Raw genomic sequence first — 19155 nt, 5'->3', positions numbered from 1 at the left:
CTAAGGAGTAGAACATATGGAATAAAAATCAATAATAGGGGGAACAAATGTTAAAATAAATTTAGTTTGAAATGCTAGTGATCGGTGAGAGCGAAGGGTAAGAGGTATGGTAGGTATAATTTTTTTTTCTCTTTTCATTTTCTTTCTTTTTCTATTGTCTTTTTATTTCTTTTTCTGAATGGATGCAAATGTTCTAAGAAATGATGAATATGCAACTAAGTGATGATATTGTGAATTACTGATTATCTATGTTAATATTTTATTTCATTTGTTAAATTTTTTTAATAAATACATTTTTTAAAAAACTCAATGAGCTAGATCAGTATTCTATTGGTATGATCATCTCTAGTTGCTATACTTCTACACTCTTAGATATAGAAGACATTATCTTGAGGACAGATGCCTTAAACAGTTTTACACAGCATGATTTTAACAGTATGAATGTTGTACTTATATGCCTGATAAATCTGATAACATAAGTATTAAACCACATGAGAAATCAAGTTCATGCAATAGACACTAGTCCAACCTCCTTTAATATGTATGATTTATTCAGCTGGATCCCTATTGGGATAGGCTCACAGTTCCATTCTATATTGAAAGTAAGACTAATAATCATTTTAAGCACTCTCATTTTTAAAACTTGTCTTTGCCTCCTATCCCAGCCTTATCAAAACAGACCGGCAGAGAAAGAGCTAGTACTCCAGCTAAAACCTGAAGTCAGAGAACATGCACAACTATAGTCTAAGAAGTTCCATTCTCCCTTAGGATCAACGCTCCTTTTCAGCATGAGGAAACCAGAACAGGTGCTGCCCAAATCTTTTAAAATTAAGGCACAGACAAAAGGGGGGGAATTTTAACCGAGAACATATAACTATAATTATGACTCACTCAACGAGGCCCCAGCTGCTTATTGGCCTCATGTATTTTAACACAGCCAGAAGCAAATACTTGTAACTACTGTAGCTCACTGAACTGTAACCCAGATGCCTTGATGCTTGCTCTGTAACTGTAACTGAACAACCTCATAATAATCTTGTGACCCTGTATTTACCCTCTTATCTTATTTTGTAACTTACAAGTCTTGTGATTCAGCTAATAGCCCCTTAATATTTATTAATGAAGAAACGTGAGTCAACCCAGCCTAACTCCTGGTTTATTCTCACTATATAAAGCCAGTTCAAGTTTTAGCAATGGAAGGTTGTGAGGATACCACCACCTGATAAACGTGACTAATTCTACTGAGTGGTATGCTTAGGAGTGGTTGGGATGGGCAAGTTAATGTTGTATAGATGCTCTCAAAATAAAAAAAAAGAAAAAAGCAAGTGATGAGACAATGACAATTAAAGCCATATATGATTCTGCACAGGATCTAACAAGGTGGTGAGGGAAGGCTCAAAAGGACATTGTTGGGACATATGAAAAAACTGGAACATACATTGTAAGCTTAATATCTATTTGAATTTCTTGAGCTGGATAGCTGCACTTAAGGTGGATATATAAGTGAATACCCTTTTTCTTAGGAAAGATACATGGCTGTATTAAGTGTTCAAAGAACATGATTCATACAACTTATATTCAAATGTTCAGCAAATGATTGATAAAGATAGATGGACAGGTTGATAAATTGGTGGACTGACAGAATGAAATGGCAAAAGAGGCAAAGCATTAATATTGGTTTATCTGGGTATGAGAGGGAACAGGTGTGTGCTGCAGTTCTCAGTATGGGATTTGTATTATTTTTGTAACTGTTCTGTAAGTTAAAAGTATTTAAAAATAAAATGTTTAAAACTATTAAAAAAATTACTATAAAGCCACAGCAACCCATACCATGACATACCAATCTAAGAATAAACACATAGATCAATGGAACAGAATTGAGAGTCCAGAAATAAACCGTGACGTTTGTGTTCAATTGATTTTCAACAAGGTTATCCAGACAACTCAATGGGAAAAGAAAAGTCTTTTCCACAAAGGGTGCTGGAAAACTGGATATCCAAATGCAAACAAATCATATTGCATCCCTTCTTCATGCAATGTACACAAATTAACTCAAACTGGACCAGATGGAGGAGATAAGATCGTAAGATTCTTAAAAGAAAAAAAAGGTGTAAATCTTTAAGACCTTCATTCAATTTGGCAATGGTTTCTTGAGTACATCAAAAGCACAAGCGACAAAACAAAACAGATGACTTGGACTTCACTGATATCAAAACCTTTTGAGTGGCATAGGATATTGCTAAAACGAAAAGGCAACTCATGGAATGAGAGAAAATATTTACAAAGGGTATATCTAGCAAGGAACTAGTATTCAAAATACATAAAGACTCACACTCAACAATATAAAGCAACTCAGTTAAAAATGGGCAAAACATTTGAATACACTTCCTCAAAGACAAATAATGGGCCAATAAGCACATGAAAAGAAAATCACTGGTCATTAAGGAAACTCAAAACCACAATGCAATACCACTTCACACTCATTTACGGCTATAATTAAAAAGAAAGACTAGTGTTGGTAAGGAAATGAACAAAGTAGAACTCTTCATACATTGCTGTTTGAGAATATAAAATCATATAGCTCCTTTCTTTAACCATTTCAGCAGGTCCTCACGTATTTTTGTTGTTGTTCCATTCTGGGTTTATACTCTAAAGAACCGAAAATATCCACATAAAAACTTGTATATGACCACAGCAGCATTATTCAGACTAACCAAAAAGTAGAACCAAATCCAATGTCCACTACCTTACGAATGGATTAACAAAATAATTTGCAATAAAAGTGAAGTACACACATTATTCAACATGAATTACTCTTGAAAATATCATGCTATCATGCTATTTAGGTGTGGCCAAACTGAATCAGGGTGGGTCTTAATCCAAATTACTGAAAACCTTATAAAGGGGGGAAACTCAGAGGCATGAGTCAGACATCATGCCTCTGAAGATAACAGAACAGAGGCAGAAATATAAGCCAAGGAACCCCAAGGACTAGAACACTAATAAACCTGAGACAAAGCAGAAGCCTTACCAACATCCTGACTTTGGACTGCTCGCCTTCAAAATCACGACAATAAATGCTCCTTGCTTAAGGCAATCCATTGTGTGGTATGTGTCATAGCAGCTCTGGTAAACTAAGACCGGGAGAATGGGGAGTGACTGGAAATGAATATGGAGATTCTTTAGGGGGTGAAGAAAACGTTCTAAAATTGATTGTGGTGATGGGTGCACAAATCTGAGAATATACTAAAAAATCACTGAATTGCATATTGTAAATGGGTAAATTGTACTGTTTGAATTATCTCAAAAACTGTAGTTTAAAAAATTTGTTTCTGAGTTTTGACAACAACAACAAAAAAAAGAAAACAGGTGATGAGCACAAGGATGCACACAGGACCCAACCCGAGCCAATGAAATTTAATGATAGGATTCTGGTAGAGCAATCAGAGAAGCAGCATATGCTTTATGCAACTTGAAGCTAGATGGACTTGAACCTAGATATGCCAGGGCCACCAAGAGGAGGCGAGTGGAGTGGGGCTCCGCCTGAGAATGAAGCTAATGCAGACAACAGCAGAGCTCAAAGATACAGTGTTCAAGTCTTCTAAAACATTCCCTCAGACCCTGGATCCAGCTAAACCTGCAGGTCATGCAACCTGAACTTACAAATTATTTAGTCCAATAAACTCCCTTTTGAGGCTTAAAAAAATAATCTGCATATGGTTGGTTTCTTAAAACTTAAGTGCCGGATGTAATATCAGCCTCATCTCAAAAACCCTCTGCCTAGCAACTCCTGACATCACTGCCGGATGTAAAAACTCGTCTTCTTCTTGCTAGCCCTCTACCCAGTAACTCATTACCTCACATCGCACCACTCTCTTCTCACTCTCTGACTGGCACAGCCCTTATTTCGACACCCTCCTGACCCATATTATTCACCAATCACAGCATCCCCCGTACCCCCCTCCCTATTTCCGCCACCCCGCTATATAAACCCCCGCACTTCCCCTAATAAACGTTCGATGTGTGCATCTCCACTCGTTCCCGCGACTGTTCCCGCGACTGTTTCTTTACCGTGGCGCGCCCTCCAGACCTTCGAGCCCCCAGGGCTGCAAGGTGGATCGCGACCACCCCAGCCCCCCCACTCGCCGGGAGGAAGACCCCAAGTGGGAAAGCAAGAAAGCTGCCCCGCACTTAAGCAGACAATAAATACAATTCCTTAATGCATTTTATAATTTCAACTACAAGTTAACGATTTCATTTACAAACGAAGCCCTGTAATTTGTTACATGTCAAGAGAATCTCAGTTCTTGTCATTAAATCTTCCCAAAACATTATCATTATAAGTAGAAAATGTATAGTTCTAATCACCCTTGAGGCTTGTACCTCAACTGGTCTGCCTTCAACTTTGCCCTTCATTAACAAGTACATTAGGATCACAACAATGTAAGCAATGCATAGCTACCTCTTCCTTATCCTGATAAGGAAAACCTCAATAAAGCATTCAGATTTCTTCAAGATCTACAAGATTACTTCTTTCTTTACAAGATTTCTTACGAAGTAAATTTTAACTTACATTTCTAAAAGCAGAGTTCATTAAATAATTAATCTCAATCTCACAATCCATTCTCTTTATCTCAAACTGAATGCTTTCCATGAATGTTTTACACAATGGAGTATGCTTCCAACTTTCTTATCCTTTTGGGAGGGGGATCTGGTTAATATAACTTTAAAAAGCAAACTCTTCGATATTCAACTTCCATAAATACCTTTTTAAACCATAATATTAATTCCTTAAACATATGAAATTCTATTGTGCACAAAACACTGATAATCTAGAAGGCAAAACAGATTCTTATATGAATATGTTACAGTGCTATCTAAATAAGTACAATGCAGAAGTAGTGTGGAAGGATAAAGATTTGGGGCAAGTTTGCCTTAGCCAGAGAACATTTAATGGAAGCACTGTTGATTTCAAATAAGAAAGCCAGAGTAGTATCTGGTATTTCCTAACCAAAAACAGATTCTGCAACAGGGACACAAAGCTAATGAAACAGATTTGGTGCCTATATGAGCAAAATGAATTTCCTATAGGACAGTGTTAATTGTCTGAGGCTATAACATATATTTTCTCTAACAAATATAATAGTTAAAACTTAGCACACACAATGTGCCAGAAGCCATTCTAAGTTCATCATATATATGTATGTATATGTGTGTGTGTGTGTGTAGCTACCACAACAATCCTACGAGGTAGTGAGCACAGATATTCCTATTTTACAGAAAGCTGGGGTAGAGAGAATTTAAGAGACTTTCCCAAGGCTATTTAACTAGTGAGTGGTAGAGCCAAGATCTGAACCTCAGTCATCTGATTGCAGGGGCCATGGTGTTCAGCATTACAGGTTTCCTTAACACTAGCTTTGTTGTTACTGAATGGAAGCCCAGGAGACCACGATCAGAACACCTTGGCTGCCTGCAACCATTCTCCCAGAGTAGTGCTCTGTGCTATGTTCCGCCCACTCCGTGTACTTGACAAAATAATATAAGAAGTAAAAACAATAAAATAAGAAACAGAGCATGTAGAGAATAATCTTAATAGAACCCTATTTCCTTCAACAGTAGGCACCTCACTGTACACTCCTCTTTTTATGGTGCTACAACAGACAACTGAATTCTCAGAACCATGTCATCAATATTATTTCCTCTCAAGTTTTGTCATCAAATCCACTGTGTCTTGTAGTTTCTTTAATTTTTAACCAAGTGCCAATTTATTTTGAATTCAAAATTTTCTTCCACAAAAGGTAAACTATCCCATAGCATAGTGTGAATAATCATTGGTTAAATCAGTAATGGCTTCACAAAGGTGGCATGCTTACCTTTAAATACGATTTTATGATTCAATTATTTTGTTTCCATCTCCCTCCAAACGTCAATCTCAGTTCTCCTCCACACATTCACTGTTTACTTCTTTAGTCCTAGGGACAGCAAGAAACATTTTATAATTAATAAAAAGCACATGCTAATCTGATTATTTGGTATGATACTGCCGCTGTACAAGGTTATATGGATAACTGCATTATTTAAAGTTGCACCTACAGTAGACTGAGTCTGAGTTATTATGTGTGCCAAGTATCAGAAACTGAAAGTAGGTCTGGCCTCAAAATACCACTCAGTTTTTAAGTTAGAAGAATTCATGGGTGCTCCAGGTTCACTATTAAGTACTTAATTTTATCAGTGGGATTCATAAGAGAATCGAACTATACAGGAAACAAATCTGTAACTCAAACCTTAACATGCACGCATGTTAATACTTAATGAGTAATATTTAAATATAATTTACAACTAACATATTTAGCAAAAACATGTAATTTCAAAAACAAGCTCTGCAGCCCGCCTATAAAATTCACCTCAAGCTCATACATATCACCTGCTTTCTATTTTGAAGGTAGGCACTGAAAGTATTACAAATAAATTGTTTTCACTAAAACAATTCCCCGAAAGCTTGCTGCTAAACTCAAGACCCTAAGGACATTTGTTTGGGGAATCCTCGTCCCTCGAGAACACCTAAACTCGGGACGCATTTGTGCATTCAAAAATGTCTCGAGGAACTAACTATTGCTGAGTAACAGCAAGCATCTTCGGCACAGGAGCATCCGCAGGCCACTTGGAGATGCGAGCAGAGCAACTCTGCTACTGGAGGTTTCAGCATAATGGAGTCGGGGGAGGCGGGGAACACTCAGGAAATGGTAAATGCCAAACAAAGATTTTCTTTTCTTTCCCCCTTCACTCCAGCGAAATACAAAATTAAAAACATAAGCAACTCTCACATGCACTCAATTAACCAACCGCTTCGCAGTATCACAAAATGCGTAACGCCCGCTCGCCACGGCGACCTCTACGGTGAAGACTAAGACAATTTAAGAAAAGCGGCCAGAGAGGCACCGCCCTCCGCGTGGAAGGGTGCAACGCCTGTCGCGGGCTAGGGCCGGCCGCAAAGGGCCGTGAGAGCCGCGGGGGGACCGAGCTCCGGGTAGCGGCCGCAGAGACGTGCGAACCTGCGGGACTGAGGCCCGGGGCCGCTCGCCCGCCGGCGCGCAACCCGCGATACGCTCCTTGCAGCAGAACAAAAGCGCCCGGCCGCCGCGGCCCCAGACCTTCCCCGAGGGCACGCCGGGGTCTTCGCGCCCCACTCCCGCCGCCAACCCCAGAAAACAAACAAGGGGCCGAGGATACCCGTGCCCACACTCACCGACCAGCATGAACCCAGGCCTGGCAGGCGAACGGCGCAGCCGACCTCCCGAGCCCCAGAGTTTAAGTCAACTCGGATCCGCCTCCAGGGGCGGGTCGAGGCGCGAGGCCCCGGCTCCTAGAACAACTGGCCCCGCCCCGGGTCCGCAGCGGCAGCAGAAATGTCTGCGCCGCTGCGGTCCTAGTGCCGCCTGGGAGAGTTGGGGCGCCCCCGACCGACAGCATTCGGGGTTGCAAACAACGTTCACACGTTCACACATAGGCCCTTTTGTCCTGTGTAAGTAATACAGTATCACTTGCTGAAAATCTGTCTTGAGCTTGAGCCTGTATTTCCATGGTGCACCGTGTGGCAACTCGCTTTACACCCACTTCTAGATGTAGACTCAAATGAATTGGAAAATGTTGATAGAGGAAAATGTTTCCAGTGCTGGGCCGGAGAAGTCACGGACACTCTCAGCAGCCATCCTCCAGCCCTCGCCTACCCGCTCCTTTTCCCCTCTTGTTTGTTAAGCATGAAGAGGTCTTGACACATTTCCATTTGGCAGTTGGGGGAGACATGAGGCCTCAACAGTGAAATAACAATCTACCCAGAAATGGAATGGCCTGACTATACATTGAACCGGAACAGGTGGCAACTATGCACAAAAGTTGCTTGATAGATGTTTTTTTCTGAACACCAGGGCCTCCTCCCCCTGGGATGTATAAAAACCCAACACTTGCCCATCATGGCGTCCCTCATCTCTGACATGAAGCAAGACAGACATATGGAGTCAGCATCTCCTTACCCTGACTAGAGTAGTTGGTCTTTCTAGGGCACTAGCCATATGGGACCTCTTCCCCTGCTCTTTTGGCCCTTTTGTCCTATGTAAGTAATATAGTATCACTTGCTGAAAATCTGTCTTGAGCTTGAGCCTGTATTTCCATGGTGCACCGTGTGGCAACTCGCTTTACACCCACTTCTAGATGTAGACTCAAATGAATTGGAAGCAGGGTCTCAAAAGATATTTACACAACTATATTCAAAGGCACATTATTCACAATAGCCAAAAGGTATATGCAAGCTAAGTATCCATTAACAGGTGAGTAGATAAACAAAATGTAGTATATACATCCAGTGGAAGGTTATTAAGCATACATATTACAATATGGATGAACCTTGAATCATAATGTTGAGTGAAAAAAGTCTGACAAAGGGACAGATAATGTCTGACTCCACTTATGTGAAATAACTAGATTATGCAAATTCATAGAGACAGAAAGTAGTGTACAGGTTACTATGGGTGAGGGAGAAGAGGAATGGGGACTTAATTGCATAATGGAGTCAGGGTTTCTGTTTGGGGTGATGGAAAGGTTTGGGTAATAGATGGTGGTAAGGGTTGCACAATACTGCAAATGTGATTAAGCCCACTGAATGATATCCTTGGGAGTGGGTGAGATGGGAATGTTTGTGTTATGTGTATGTTTCCATGACTTATTTTTAGGTTGATTAGAGATCTGCAGGATGAGCCATACAGCTGGCTTCAGGGCTTGTTTGTCACATGAGAAAGTCAGGAAATCCCTTGTTTTTGTTGCACAGCACTGAGGTCAGGAATGTGCTCCAACTGGAATATACTAGATTTCTGAGAGTGATTGATGATGGGGAAGTGTTCATGCCTGAATATTTTATAGCCACATTGTATATTATAAAACTTCTAGATTGATGTGGGACACTTGGCTCAGGTTAGAGTTTTCCAGTACCTAGTCACACAGGTTGCTATGCAAAAATGAACCCAGGGTACAATGAATCTTATTGCCAAAAGTCTGCTAAGGGGCCAATTCCAGCACAGCCTAAAGAAGGCTTAATGTCCAGCAAGGCTAAATTCCCAGAATGCTACATCTTTCTCCTTTCTCTGCACTTCTCCCGTACCTTTGAATAAGTAAACCTTGTTTGATTTTCAAAGAATGTTAGGTATTTTCACTAATCCTAACCCACAACTGACATACATTAATAAAGTAGTCCCTAAAGGTTAAAAGTAAGGAGATTTGCAAAGAGAGGCCCCAATCTCAGGAACCTGTTACTTGAGGATTGGGCTTTACTTTATCTTTCTCTTTAAGATATTTACAACCCAGTGTGCTGATCAGAGTCCCTTATTATCTAACTGGTGAGGCTAGAAAAAGATGCCCTTAAAAGATTATGTTGTTCTATACTATGTTAGTTAGATTCAGTTGTCAGCTTGGCCAGGTGAGCATACCTAGTCTTGTTGCTGCAGACATAAGCCAACGGTAGGTGAACCTCATCTGTTGCCAATTACATCTGCAGTCAGCTAGGAGGCGTGTCTGCTGCAATGAATGACGTTTGACTTAATTGGCTGGTGCTTAAATGAGAGAACGCAATGTAGCACTGCTAAGCAGCTCGGCATTCCTCATCTCAGCACTCGCAGCTCAGCCCAGGCCTTTGGAGATGCAGAAAGAAGTCACCCCAGGGAAAGTTGTTGGAACCCAGAGGCCTGGAGAGAAGACCAGCAGAGACCATCTTGTGCCTTCCACGTAAGAAAGAACCTCAGCGGAAAGTTAGCTGCCTTTCCTCTGACGAACCAACAAAATAAATTGGCTTTTTATTAAAAGCCAATCTGTCTCTGGTGTGTTGCATTCTGGCAGCTAGCAAAATAGAACATATGCTATGTACCCTATCATAAATTATGGATCCTCTCCTTATATTTCCCTACAGTCAAAAGCAAAGAGTCTCTGAGATGGGTCAAATTACTTGGATTACAGATGCTATATTAAATTTTCAGGAGCATAATATGTAGCCTCAAGGTTTCTGTTAACCCTGAAGTGTGCAAAACATGCTTTTGGAAATTTCATGACACCATAAGTATGTCTTTAATAAGAAATCATGTTGGTTTATAAAAGATGCCTTATTATTCATTTAAATTGAAAATTAGGTCATTGGCTTGTTTCTTTATTGGTTGTACGCTATAATCTGTTCCCCTTCCTAGTAATACTTAGCTGGCTAGAAGTCATTCAACTTGAGTCTTTACTCCCAGCCTCTCTTGCCACTACGTATTGCCCTGTCAGATGAAATATGAGCAGGAACATTGTATGCAACTTCTCCCTAAGGGGATGGTTTGCCCTGAAATTTGCTTATCTTTCTCCGGTCACTTGGATTAGAATATAGTAATGATGGTAACCTGATTTCAACCACACAAAGAAAACTCTGAGGGCAGGAATTCTTAAAGCTTTTGTGCCCAAGGACCTCTTCAGCAGTTTGGTAGAGCCGATAGACCCATCTTAGAATGTTGTTGAACGCATAAAATAAAACATACAAGATTGGAAAGGTAATTAATTCAATATGAAAGTTGTCAAAATATTGAAAAACAAGTGTGTGATATGGTAATATGCATTTCTTTACTAATACAATAAAAAGATTAAGTTACAGATCTAATAACTGTGATATTTGATATTTATATATAAATGGTATTTGAATATTATATGCTTAACTATAATATTGAGGCAGACTAGAACAGGTCATTATTGGCTGAGCTCCTGTAACAGATTTTGGCAACTCTACTGGGATAGAGTATATTTTTGCTGACATCAAGTGAGAAGACATCCTGACGTAGGCCTCTCTCCTTCCAGACCACAGGCAGTACATCCAGCATCCCAAATGACAGTGCTCTAGGATGCCTCTTGAAAAACTGAAGTGACTTACCCACCAATGAACAAAAAAGAAAAAAGCTTATCTTCTACTGTAATGTAGTTTGGCCTCAACGTAAGTTAGAATGTGGAGAAAAGTGGCCCCAAAATGGCACTCCTGGTCTTAATACATACTTCAACTAGACCTCTTCTGTAAGAGAGAGGGGATATACTCTGAGATCCCATATATACAACTCTTCATGGGCCCTTTACCAAGATGAGGTGATGATGAGAGGAACTTGTAAAGTTTGCTATTTGAAAGGAGGATTTAGGAAGAATACTTTTTGGGAGGCGGACAGAGAGAAGTATGTATATTATATGACTCGTTGCTGGCTTGTTCCCCTAAGGGAGACCCAATCCCAAACCTTGAACCAGGACCCATCTGACAGATAGACCTTCTTTAGAGGGGGATGAGGAGCCCTGAAACTCACTGCGCCTGCACCAGCACCCCCTTACTCAAGCTCAGCAGGACATACTCACAATTGCACTTACTATCACCCTCCAGAGAGGAAAGAAAAGCCTGGAAGCACTGGATTTTACCCCCTTAGAGAAGGGGCTAATGGGGAAAGGGGAAAATAAGAGTCCATGTTCCCTTCAATGACAGATCTAGCCTAGTGTAAGGGACAATTAGGAAAGTTCTCAGAGGACCAGAGGACACCTCCAAGTTCATGCAAGATTCAGAAATTTAGTCATCACCCATGAGCTCACTTGGGGAAACATACTAGTCATATTTTCCTCCTGTTGCTCTTCAGAAGAGAAGTAGAGGATTTGGACTGAAGCCCACAGCATGCAAATAGGCTGTAAGGAAGAGCTGAGGCAGTCCCAAAACACCCACTCCAGGTGGAATTACCAAAGAGGTGCGAGACCTCGAAGCTTGGAATCACATGATCACTTGCCTGATCAAGGGCCTGAAGAAATGCATCCTCAAGCCTGTAAATTACAATATGCTAAAAAGTATAACAAGGATGTCAAAGAAAACCCAGCTCAGTTTCAAGGGATTAGAAGTCATGAAAAAGTACATCAATGTAGATCCTGACTTGGAGGAGGGGCAAATCATGTTAGATACCTATTTGATAGGGCAATCAGTTTCAGATATAAGAAGAAAATTGCAGAAAATGTCACTAGGAACCCAGACACCAATGAATGAGCTCATGAATGTTGCCTTTTCTGTCTTTAACAATCGAAACAAGGCAATGAGGAGGAGAGAACTAGGAGAGATTAGAACAAAGCGTGACTCCTTGTTTGGCTGTACACAGTAAACAGTCACCTCAGGGCCACCCTGGCCAGAAGTTGGACAAACCCTGTTACCAACATGGACACACAGGACATTGGAGACATGAATGTCCCCAAGGACAAAGAGACCCCAGATGCAGGTGTGTGTGTGGGGGGTGGGGGGTTGGCCACTGGGCTGGAGCGTCAAGCCCGGAAGGGGGAAAGAAGCCTCTCCACTGGCCATGTTGACTACCCCCAACCTTGCCTGATGAGTTGATGATGGCTCCCTGGACATAACCAATGGACATCACTCTTGATGAGCCCTAGGTGACTCCAGATATGGAGGGTAAGACCATTGAATTTTTCATTGGTATGGAAGCTGGTTTTTCAGTCTTAACCACTCAGTCTGGACCTCTTTTCTCTGAAACTCATCCCATAGTTGTAGTGGAGGGAAAACCTCAGGATTGAGAACTACCCCTCCTCTCCCCTGTCAAAACGGCAACACTCTTCTCACTCATCAGTTTGTAATTGTATCAGAGTGCCCAACCCTGATTCTGGTAAGAGATCTACTTGAAGTAACAGGTGCCCAAATTCCATTAACTGGTTGTCTCTCAAGTCAGGACCCTGAAAACATCGTAGCCCTGACTCTAGCTCTAACTAGAACTGAAGATTCTTTAGAGTCCATCCCAGCTGAGCTGACAAAAAAAAAAAAAAAACAAATTAACCCCAGACTGGGAGAAGGACCTACCCTGGAAAGCAATTCACATCCCTCCTATTGTAATCCAATACAGAAGAGACCTGTCCTTTCCCAGAAAAAGACAGTATCCTCTCAAACCAGAGTATTGAAGGTTTATGGCCTCTCATCCAGAAATTTCTAAAGGCAGGACTTCTCGTTCCTTGCAAGTCTCCCTGTATTACTCCCATAATGCCTGTTAAAAAACCAAATGGAACCTATCAGCTAGTACAGGATCTAAAGGCAGTAAACCAATTTATTATTCCTCTCCATCCCATCATGCCTAACCCATACCCTCTCCTTAACAAAATCCCAAATTTCACCAAATGGTATTCAGTCCTTGATTTAAAAGATGCTTTCATTTGTATATCCTTACACCCAGAATCTCAATTTTTATTTGCCTTTGAGTAGCAAGGACCAGATGATGTGGTCCCAACCCAGCTTACTTGGACTGTTCTGCCCCAGGGATTTAGGGAGAGTGCCCATCTTTTTGGAAATGCACCAGCACAAGACCTAGCCCTCTCACATTTAGGAGTTCTCTTCTTCAGTATGTAGATGATTTGCTAATATGTAGTCCTACCAGGAAAGCCTCTCTTAAGGACACCATTATCACCCTTAATTTCTTGGCCAAATGAGGATATTGAGTTTCAGCCTCAAAAGCTCAGGTTGCCTCACAGAAGGTTCTTTACCTTGGGTTTGTCCTCACCCCAGGGGAGCTCTTGTTATCATCCTGCAAACTCCAAGCTATACTCTCAAAAATGGGATATAGCAGAATCTGGATACCCCAATTTAGGGAAATTGCATGGCCTCTCTATGAGGCTGTTGGGGGACTAGATAGCACCCCCTTAGAATAGGGAACAAAGCAGTTTATTGCCTTTACCACTCTTAAGGGTGCTTTTACCAGCCTATCTGCCCTAGCCCTGTCAAATTTAGATAAGCCCTATATGTAACTGAAAAGAAAGGAGTAACGTTGGGAGTCCTAACCCAAAAGCTTGGAAGAAATCCCCCAGCTGATGACATACTTTTCCAAACCATTAGATGCCATGTCCCAAAGAGAGCAACTCTGCCTCAGGGCAGTTGGGGGCCACAGTATTGTTTATAGACCAAGCCTCCAAGCTGATGCAGGGACATACCTTAACCATGTATACTCCCCGCCACATTAGAGATGTTTTGGAAGCAAATGGACATCAATGGCTTTCTAACAGCAGGCTCCTAAAATATCAGGCCCAACTCCTAGGCATGCTAGAGGTTCAAATTCAAGTCTGTTTTTACTTTAAACACTTTAAACCTAGCTACTCTGCTGCCTTAGACTAGGGGATGTCCTCCTTGAGCACTCTGGTTCTCACTCAAAATTACTCTAGTAGAACAGACTTACAAGATCAGTTCCTGAGTAACCCAGAGCTAGAATGGGTTACTGAGAGAAGCAGCTTTGTTAAAAAAGGGGTTAGAAAGGCAGGACATGCTATTGTTTCACTGCAAGAAGTCACAGAGACAAAACCTTTGCCCCCAGGGACCATTGCCTTCACTCAAGGACTAACTTTAGCAGCTGGGAAGAAAGTTAATCTCTATACTGATTCCAAATATGCTTCTCTTGTGATGCATGCTCCTTTGCCATCTGGAAAGGAGGAATATTTACAAATGATAAATCTCCTATGAAGCATAGACAGGAAATTTCCAGCCTACTTGAGGCTGTCCTGCTTCCCCAAGAGGTCACAGTGATTTACTGCCAGGGGCACCAAAAATCCAATACTGTAGTAGTCCAGGGAAATGACAAGGCTGCTGGTAGATAAGGCTGCTAAGATAGGGCTGCTAAGGTGGCTGCCCAAAGCTCAATTTCAGTGTTAGCATTAGTTTCTGATATCTCTCTCATGCCTACCACTACTACTTACACCAAGGAGGAAAGAGAGCTAGCAACCAAATGGTTGTTTCACTAAAGGAGGAAAAATCTTCCTGCTTAGTGAAGTCCAATGGAAAGCCCTTCGTGGCCTCCATCAAGCCATCACTTGGGCAGTGAGGCTCTTACTTCCCTGACACAGGAAAATTTTGAAGGAAAAGGCTTAGCCTTACTCAAAGCTGTGCCCTCTGTGCTATTAACAACCCCAATTCCAGCAACCTAACCTGGATTCCAGCCTTAACGGCCCCATCCAGAAATGGCAAATGTACCCTGGAGAAGACTGACAAGCCAACTTACATGTCACTGTGCCTGGGATACGAATACCTATTAGTATTTGTAGACACCCTTACTGGGGGGATAGAAGATTTTCCTACCCGGACAGAAACTGCTAACTTTGTCTCCAAACTGCTTCTCAAATAAATAATCCCTCAATTTGGATTGCCTGTTTCTATTCAAAGTGACAATGATCCAGCCTTTGCCAGTCGTATAACTCAGGAAGTGGCCAAAGCTCTTGGCATAAACTATCACCTCCATTATGCCTGGAGAAGAGAATCCTCTGGAAAGGTCGAGAGAGCCAATAGAGATTTAAAACAGACATTGGCCAAGTTCTATCAGGAGACACATATACCTTGATTGCTTAATCCGTGCTTAGCACTTCTTAGAACATGCTTAGTGCAAAAGAGCCCCTTCAGCTGAACTCCTTTGAGATGATGTAAGGAAGACCTTTTCTGACTCAGGACTTTTATACTGGAACCAGAAACACACAATCTAACCAGATATTTCACTTCTCTGGCAACTCAAAAGCTCTTTCCCTCACCAGAGCCACAATCCTCTTTTCCAAAAGTAAAATCATAGGGCTCACTCAGTCTTAGTTAAATCCTGGCAGGAAAACTGGCCCAGTATTCAGCTGAAACCAAAATGAGAAGGACCTTACATTGTAATTCTTGTTATTCCCACAGTAGTTATAAGTTAGTGGGGTTCCTAGTTGGATTCACCTGTTCAGAGTCAAATTTCCTTCCCAGGAACCAGCTGAACCCTTAGAAGGGCTGAAACTCTTGTTTAAAAGGCAAAGATAAATATGCACTTCCTTACTATCCCTTCCAGTTTCCTGTTGATTAGCTACCTGCTCTCTGCCCCAATCCCTATCCACCCATTTTAATGTAGTCAAGTATGTCTCCCTACAATTAAACATATCTCACTTCTGGATACGCTCATGGCTGCACTCTTCTACTTTGGCATGGCCAGCCACTATAACTTACTGGAGAACCGGTGAACTCTCAACATATTTATATCTCAGCACCACAGGGTCCTCGAAAAGCAAGCACTTAGTAAATTTTCCCTACATCATGCCTGCTGCTTTTTCTCAAACCACCAAAAAGCCGGTCACCCCCATCTATGGGCCCATTTATTCTAGGGTAACGATGGCTGACAATCTCACTTTCCCCATCTGTCTCCAAGCAGAAATGACAGGAAAATTAGTAGATAAACTTTCCCCATCCCAGTATCAGACCACCATCATAATATCTATTCCCCAAGGCAAAGGACAGGCCATTGACCTTAAGCCATTCTTCTAAAGGGTCAAGCTACCTTGGCCTTCTTCTTCCAAAGTTGGGGTAGGTGTGTGTGTGGGGGGGGGGGAGGGGACAAATACCAGCTATCCCAGGACTCATACTTTTAGTATGATTCTTACCCCTAAAGATGGTATTTTCTTCCTCTTTGGGAATAATACCTATCTATCACTTCCCCCTTCATGGATTGGTCTGTGTACTTTGACTTATGTTAGCCCCCACTCCTGCCCCTTACCTGAATGGCTCTATACCATAAAAATCCAAAAGTTCTCCACTTTCACAATGAAAAAGCAATCCCCATGTGGGTTGGTTTGAAGCTGTTATGTACTCCAGAAAAGCCATGTTCTTTTTCCTAATCCAATCTTGCGGAGGCAGACCTATTGTTTAGAGTGGGACCTTTTGATTAGGTTGTTTCCATGGAAATACGACCCATCCAATAGTGGGTGGGACCTTTTTGACCAGGTGGTTTCCATAGAGGGCAAGCACTCTGTCCATTCAAAGTGGGTCTTAATTCGCTTACTGGAGTACTTTAAGAGGGAACCATTTTGGAAAAAGCCAACACAGATGGATGTTTGAAGATGCAGAAAGAAAACACCCCCAGTAAAGCTATTTGAAACTAGAAACCAAAGGACTGGCAGACACCAATCATGTGCCTTCTCAGCTGACCAAGGTGTTCCGGACGTCATTGAACTTTCTTAAGTCAAGGTCTCTTTCTCTAAGAGCCTTAGTTTGGACATTTTTATGGCCTTAGAACCATAAACCTATAACTTAATAAATCCCTTTTATAAAAGTCAGTCCATTTCTGGTATGTTACATTCCAACAGCATTAGCAAACTGAAATACCATCCTAATATATACCTCTTATTGGATCTCTCATCGGTACTGGCCTGGAAGTGGGAGGAATTATAGCAAGTAATCAATTCTTCCATAACCTCTTGCTTCAGTTAACCCACAGATCAACCACACTGTTCGATTCATAGAACAATTGTATGATCAAGTTGAATCCTTAGCCACAGTTGTCCTCCAATACAGGTGAGCTATAGATGTGATCACTGCAGCCCAAGGAGGGACATGCCTCTTCCTGGTAGAAGAGTGCTGTTTTTACATAAACCAATCTGGAACAAATACAAGAAAGCACTTGCAATCTTAGGGACCTTTCTCAAAATATCTGGGAAAATGCTGGATCACACAGGTGGCCTAACTTTTCTCTTCCCAGCCCAACCTCTTGGATCCTCCCACTCCTCAGTCCCCTCATACTCCTACTTGCTATTCTTATGTTTGACCCCTGCCTGTTTGACCTTCTTGTTAAATTTATATCCAACAGGCTGAAAACTTTTTGAACTAAATTGATAGTCAATGTGTTCCTGGACCAGAACCAACCCCTCTCAGTAGACTTGAGAAGGAAATTTACACCTGGGCAGACAGGGTCAATTGCCTGCAAACCAGTTGGAAGTAGTTCCAGAAGACAGACCATTACCCTTTGGCTTCTCTGTGAGAATAAAGGGTGTAAAATGCTTTCAGAGGGAAGTTGAGGCAGGCTAGAACAGATCAGTTCAGGCCAATGGTGTCTGTTGACCCTGCAAGGGAGCCATGGGTTAAAATCAAATTCTAAGCCACAGCATACAAGTTAAACAAAGAGGGAAGAGAGGAGGTGTCATACTGAGAATTAAAACAAGGTCTATAGGAAACTGGTTAACGACAAGGCTAGTGCACGAGATGTAATAATGTTTTTGCATCCAAGTTCTCAAAAGCAGTGGAGAAAACAAACAGAGGAAGAGAGGGCTTACCAAGGAGGGTGAATTGGAAATTTCCACTGCTAGCGTGAGACTTTTGACACCTAGCTTTAAGCCCATCAGCATGGTAGCAAGGCACATATATAAACCCAACCCTAAATTCATTGGGAGTGTTTTTCATCTCAGAGGACACCCGTGGTATACCCTTTCACTGTGTACTTTGTTTTCAATAACTTTGCTGTTTGATACTATCTGCTTTGCTTGTCTTCAAATTATTTTAAACCATGAGAGACCAGACCTGGAATGGAGGTTGGCCCTGGTGCCAGCCAGTGTTGGCCAAGCTCTGGTAACAATATGAAAATACCTGTGAATTTTATGATTATAAGGCTACTATTAAAACTAATATTACTACTGTGGTCTTGTTGCCAATGCTCATAATTGAAGGAAATGATAACATTTGAGTAAAACGTTAGTGAAAATAAAGAGGTAATTGTTTTGCTATTCAAATTCTTAGTACTCCTGAATTCTGTCGATGGAAGCGGTAGGCAGAATTTGGCCCCATAACTTGTGCATCCTGTCATTACTCCATGGTTATGTGGCTTACATACAAAAACGATGTTGCAGATTAAGATCATTAATCAGTTGACCTTAAAATAGGGAGATTATCCTGGATTATCTGTGTGGGCCCAGTATGCCTCTAAGAGGGAGGCAAGAAGGTCATAGAGATGTGGCAGATGGGGAAGTCTGAGAGATTCAAAACATGAGAAGAACTCAATCTGCTGTTCCTGGCTTGAATACAGTTGGGCCCACATAGAAAGCATGAGAAGGAGATTAAAAAGTGGGTGTTCACTGTTCATAGCAGCATTGTTCACAATTGCAAAAAAATGGAAGCAACTCAGATGTGTCCATCATTATAAATAAAGTGTGGCAAATACATACAAGTATTCAGTATTATTCAGTATGAAGAGGGATAAAGTTTTGATGCTTGTAACAGAATGGATGAACCTTGAGTTCACATTCAGTGAAATAAGCCAAACACAGAGGGATATAGTGTATGATCTCATTGTGAAATGAAGCAATTAGAATAAGCAAATT

The 19155-nt window shown here is 41.4% G+C and overlaps 1 protein-coding gene across 5 annotated transcripts in view; it reads right to left on the bottom strand.

Annotated features, from left to right (window-relative positions):
• RESF1 (retroelement silencing factor 1) overlaps positions 1-19155 on the bottom strand; it is a 61378-nt gene that overhangs the window by 20333 nt on the left and 21890 nt on the right. For 3 of the 5 annotated variants that reach the window (XM_077170459.1, XM_077170456.1, XM_077170460.1), the window contains exons 1-2: positions 7247-7359; positions 5874-5972 (exon numbers count right to left, since the gene is read on the bottom strand). The gene's annotated coding sequence lies outside the window, so the exon portion shown is untranslated. Of the gene's footprint in view, positions 1-5873; positions 5973-7246; positions 7360-19155 lie in introns of those variants that run through there. The other 2 variants (XM_077170458.1, XM_077170457.1) reach the window with 1 other exon arrangement.

Source organism: Tamandua tetradactyla, chromosome 7 (assembly GCF_023851605.1).
Source record: "Tamandua tetradactyla isolate mTamTet1 chromosome 7, mTamTet1.pri, whole genome shotgun sequence".
Lineage (NCBI taxonomy): Eukaryota > Metazoa > Chordata > Mammalia > Pilosa > Myrmecophagidae > Tamandua > Tamandua tetradactyla.
This window is presented reverse-complemented; position numbering and strand designations above follow the sequence as displayed.